Source organism: Chiloscyllium punctatum, chromosome 30, assembly GCF_047496795.1.
Source record: "Chiloscyllium punctatum isolate Juve2018m chromosome 30, sChiPun1.3, whole genome shotgun sequence".
Taxonomy (NCBI): Eukaryota; Metazoa; Chordata; class Chondrichthyes; order Orectolobiformes; family Hemiscylliidae; genus Chiloscyllium; species Chiloscyllium punctatum.
In genome coordinates this window covers 46,837,595-46,843,594 of record NC_092768.1, presented here as the reverse complement: position 1 = coordinate 46,843,594, position 6,000 = coordinate 46,837,595, and positions in this window count along the sequence as shown.

The following is a 6,000-nucleotide window of genomic DNA, read 5'->3' as shown; positions in this document are numbered from 1 at the left end:
TTGTGGAATTGGCAAAATAATACTTGTACAAGGGAGTAAAGTAGTAAAATTTATAGAGGTAAAGGACTTGAAACAGACCATTGAAATAGAAACTGGGTACGGGGATGCAAATGCCTGGGTTGAATGGGTAAAGTATACTGTAAAAAGTCTGAACAAAAGCAATTGTTATGCATGTGCCTCCAGTAGGCCAGTGGCCCAGGTGGTTCCCTTTCCGCTCGGGTGGAAGCGAGACAGGAAGGGCATGAAATGTATGATAGCCCTGTACCAGGATGAGACTGCATGGAATGATAGGAACTGTACTTCCCTATCTCTGATGTTCGCTCCCTTGGAGAAGAAAGATGCAAAAGCTCCCCCCATATTTTCCGCCGCAGTTGGAAATCACACATCGTGTGTGCGTAGACGAGGTACAAGTCGGTTGAGAGATTTGGGGGAGCTGAAAGTATGTACAGAGATTAAGAATGTTACCGAAACGGAGAAGGGAGGGAACTACACAGCACTGAAGGTTCCCCAAGCGGATCTATGGTGGTACTGTAGGGGCAAGTTATTGAGACCGACCCTACCTCCAGATTGGAGAGGAATATGTGCAATTGTACAATTGGCAATTCCATTTACCCTGGCATTTGAGAAGGAAAAGATAGGAGGGAAAAAGGGAAGGGATAAGAGATTACTGTTAGACACTTCTTTCGATGACAGGACTTATCTCGATTCGGTAGGAGTCCCGAGGGGAGTACCTGATGAGTTCAAGGCTCATAACCAGATTGCAGCTGGCTTTGAGTCAGCTCTCTTTTGGTGGGTAACAATTAATAAAAATGTAGATTGGATAAATTACATTTTCTATAATCAACAGCGATTTATAAATTATACAAGAGATGCGGCTCAAGGAATATCAGACCAGCTTGATGCGACAAGTAGGATGGCATGAGAAAAAAGAATGGCCCTTGATATGATTTTAGCAGAAAAAGGGGGTGTGTGTGTGATGTTAGGAGGAAGCTGTTGTACCTTTATTCCTAATAACACTGCACCTGATGGTTCAATTACTCGGGCCTTAAGGGGATTGACTACCTGAGCAGAGGAACTGGCTGAGAATCCAGGAGTAGACACATCTCTCACAGGATGGCTTGAGTCCTGGTTTGGAAGGTAGAAGGGGGTGGTGGTTTCTATCCTTACTTCCCTGATAGTAGTAGTCGGGGTATTGGTGGCCATTGGCTGTTGTATCATACCTTGTATACGAGGACTCACCCAAAGACTGATTGAAACAGCCTTGATGAAACAGGTGCCCCTAAAAGAAAAATGCAGAAGATAACAAATGGTAATTAAAGAAAAGGGGGAAATTGTGGGATATCGGTAAATTAATGTTACTTCTGCAATTCTGCAATTCCATTTTATAAAGTAAAATGAACTCACACCAGTGTGTAATTGTTTTAGCCACGAGCTGAGTCAACAAGAATGGAAACGATGTGGAGGAAATATATAATTGTTTTTGTATTAGCTAAAATTGTATGTCAGAATGAAATGTGACTGCAAAACAATGGTAGACAATATGGCAAGTAGATAAGATGTTGTGAGGGGATGAAGTTAAGCTAGATACGCCTGTACAAACAGTAGGTATAAACATCTGTTTCCCACTTTTACAGAGACAAGGAACAAACCTCAATTAAAAGGGTCGTAGGGATCAGAACGGCCTCAGGAAAGGCACAGATGAAGGGGGTAGATAATGATGAAGAAAGAATATGCCCAACAATGACCTACAGCAGGATGAGGTCAAACAGCCTTGTGAGGCCAGAAATAAGCATTTTGTCACAGACAAGGCCGGATAAGGCAAGAGATAAACAGGGGTCATGGGGGCCGGTCTTAGGGAAGTGAAAGATGTAAACAGGGGAGGAGCAATGTAAAACAAAAGAAATCAAATTATATAAATGTTGTGTATGAATTGAATTTGGGTTGTGTATGTCCTCTGCCTTATAGACACTGGACATCACACCCACTTGCAAGTGTAAAATAAATGACACTACTGATTCAGATCTTGTCTCGGACTGAAATTATTGAAGTGAGTGAGCTTTGTTTCTCACAATAAGACACTTGGTCATATTCCTTTCAGAGACCCTTGAACCCCTGGGAGGGAGAATCCTGCTTACAAAGCGCCGAGCATAAGTAAATAAAGACTCATAGATTTGAAGAACTACATATACAAAAACTACTCTATCATAACTATAAACAAAAAAACTACAAAATAAAGCAACTATAAATCCTTGAATGGAAGACTCTGCCCCCTGTCCATCACCCTACCCCATCCCCTCTTTCACATCTCCTTCAAACCCAGACTGTGCCCCAGCCTTAGGCCCGAAAAAAAACAAGGAGATGATCCTTAAATCAACAAAAAAAAAGACCAAGTCAGGATGAGCACTCCACCCATCCCTGGCTTCATGTCACCCCTACTTGTGACTAAAAGAGAAACAGAAGAAACAAAAAGGGGAGAAACAACAAAGAACATCCACAAAATTTCCCATCAGAAAATCCAGTTATTAAATAAAAGGAACGACTTATTCCAAAATATTTTCCCCCTTTCCAAAAAGGAAATTATTAGGGAGAAAGAAAGGAATTTTTAAAAAAAGGAAGGGAAAACATGGGAAAGATAGAAAAGAGAACAAACATTAACCATATTCTTCAGGCCAATCCATCTATTTTAAAGGGTCTACAAAGTTTTTAGCTTTATCCACTAAGTCAAATGTATAAACTGAGTCCTCGTGGCTGAAATGGAGCACTGTGGGGTATCTCATGGAGTACTGGATGCCCAGATTCCTCAGCCTCTTCTTAACTTCATTGAAGGACTTCCTCTTTTTAATTACAGCTGCAGAGAAATCCTGGAAAAATATGATTTTGACTCCTTGTACAGCAGTGCCTGCGGATCTTTTCCCAGGGATCTGGAAGCTTCTATAACTTTTTGCTTCTCCTTATATGAGTGGAAGTGCACTAGGGCGGGGATACTGCACCGGCCCTGACCTGTGCACTGTAACCTGATACGCCCTTTCAATCTGAAGCCTGCTGGACTCGATGTGAAGGCCTAAAAGCTTCAGCAGCCAGTTTTCAAAGAAACTGATGGGCTGCTCACTTTCCTCACCTTCAGGGAACCCAACAATTCGGAGATTTATCCTCCGACCCTGATTTTCTAGGTCATCGATATGGTCTCTCAAGGCCCGTATCTCTCACTCCAACACCTGGATTCGACTGGATGAGGACTCCACTGCAGCTTCAGAGGCCTTAGTTTGACCCTCCACCTCCTCCAGCCTCTCCCCAAGGCCCTGGATCTCCTGCTCATGCTTCTGCAGCATGGATGCGATAGGTTGAACTTGGACACAAATCTCCCCATGGACTTCCTCAATCGCAGCCCTAACTTTTAAGGTAAGTCTCTCCATTGCCACAGCCAATTCCTGATAGTCTGTCAGGTCCCCGGGGGTGGAAGGGAGTTCAGGAGAGGCTGCTGCTGCTGCAGTTTCTGGTGTGGTAGGTGCTGTAGGGGATTATCCTCCCTGCTTCTGTTTGCTTGTTCCTTTTCCCTTTGGCATCCTTCCCATTCCCAAATATTAACAAATATGTGTTCTGTAAGGTTTTAAACTAATGATTCCACCACACAAAAAACACCAGTATGCCTTGGCTGTTAGGCAGAGCTGTCCACAGCAGTTATAGAATCGCCGCCATCTTGTTGAGTCCCGTGCCATTAAATCTTCTTCTGAATACTGTTAGCATATATAATCAGTAAGGATGATGAGGACTGGGATATGGAATCGTTTGGACATTTTGGATTCAATGGTGTTTAGAGTGCTGTGTATTTTTATTGGAATTGTGTTCAGCAATAATTAGAGGTCAAACGTTTAATGTGCTTAGGTCACCCACGAGTTTTCTTAAAATCAGGTGACTTTGGAAAAGCATTGGAGGAAATGAAAGTTAAAAGATAAAGCTCTCTGCCTAAAGTACTTGGAAAAAAATCTATAGCTTAGTAGCTGATCTTGAGAGACCTCGAACCCTGTGTGTTCACCGAGCAACAAAATTTTAGAATCCCTGTGTATGGAGAGGCTATTCGGCCAATTGTTTCTGTTCCCACCTGATGAAGACCGTTCCATTTCAGACCCCTCATCTATCACATAATCCCATATTTATCATGGCGAACTCACCTAGCCTGCAAATCTTTGGTCTGTGGGAGGAAACAGGAGCACCTGGAGTAAATACACAAAGACACACGGAGAATATCCAAACACCGTACAGTCACACATGGCTGGAATTGAACCAAGTTCGTGGTGTTGTGAGACATCAGTGCTAACCACGAAGCCAGCATTCCACTCACTCATGTGGAGTTGGTTTACATTTTTGCAAGTTACCTCAGAGTTTCAGAAAACAGCATATTTAATTCCCTCAAAGTCTGAAACCTGAACTGTTATCTTCACACAAAAAAACTATATCTGACTGGCTTCATATTTAAACTGATTTGTCTGAATATATTCTGTCAGATCACAGTTTACAGTGAGAGTCTGGAGTCCGGTGGTAGGTTCAGACAATCTTTACTGTGACACAACTTTGTTACAGTTTCACATCAACATGGTGAAAAGGTGCACAAAAAGTTTCCAAGTAGCGTACGTTATACAGCTCGAGCTCATAGCACACAACCACTACCCCTGCCCTCTCCCTCCCCCACTACCCCCCACTACTGGTCAGCAGAGCAGAGTTGTCCAACTATGATTGGATCCTTGGTACAGCAATTCATATCAGCTATTTGCGTCCATAATTTATTTGTTATTATCTCCTGATTGGTGTGTTCTGGTTCACAAAAAGTTTATTTATTGATCATAACTTTAATTTACTTAACCTAACTGAAATTACTGAGGGTGGCAAACTCTCTATGTACAATAGCTAGCATATTCTCTATCAGGTAGTTCCTGGATCGATGATTCATTTCTCCCTGGCTTACACATTGTACGCACGGTGCAGAAAAGGTCCACCGGAAATGTCAAAGCATCTCACCCGCAGAGTAGCAGCTGCAGCTGCCTGTTGCCAGCAACATTTAACTAACAGAAACAAACAATATAAAATGAGAATTACTTCGAGTAACACTATACCCCGCATCAGTGATGACCTCAGTGAACCCAGCCAGATAAGGCTTGAGGTAGTGCTTGACTGAGTTCGTCCATCTCTTTTCGGATATGTGCTGCTAAATCAGTGATTCCATTAGAATTGTCTGGGATATTCAGCCTCAATTAGGGCACAAGTGCCTCCCCTTTCAGCCAGTATTGAGTCAATGGCTAGTCTGTTCTACAGCGCGGTTTCATGGATGGCTACCATTTCAGCGCTTATTTTATTCTTTGTAATGTCATTGGCCATCTGTTCCAGAGCAGCTACCATGTTGATAGATTCCCTCGTCAGTTTTGCGGTCCCATTCCAAGGGAACAAGATGCCAAAGAATCTGTTTCTGTCGTGACCCTTGTGAATCGTTGCCGTCAGGGTATCCCAGATAGAGAGAATGAGTGACAAACAAAGGAACAAGATAACTCAAACAACTCAGTCCCATCCGTGATGAGGGTAACCAGGCAACAGCCTTACAGTCGCAAACAAATTAAGTGCCATTATCAGGAGTAAACCTAATTATTATCTCAGGATACCGCACCTTTGCTGGTGAGGTTTTGGAATGTCAGGAAGGTATTGGGAAAACGTGCTGTATCCCATCTCCTGTGCTCCAGTCCGGGTTTTACATAAACATATCCCATTTCCGGAGGTGTTAGTAAGGGTCAAGAAAGGAGATCATTGTGACGTGTTGTAATTAGGCAGATACCACCTCTGAAAGGCAGTCAGGTTGTTACCGTCAACTCCCACTGCTCTCGGGAGGTCAGTCATGCGCACCCTATATGCCCATGTCTCTGCTGAGGACTGCCATGTCAGTTATGCCAAAACCTTTAAGGAGACTTTCTGGCAAATTATCAATTCTGGCATTTAGATGTATTCAAAGTGATGTCT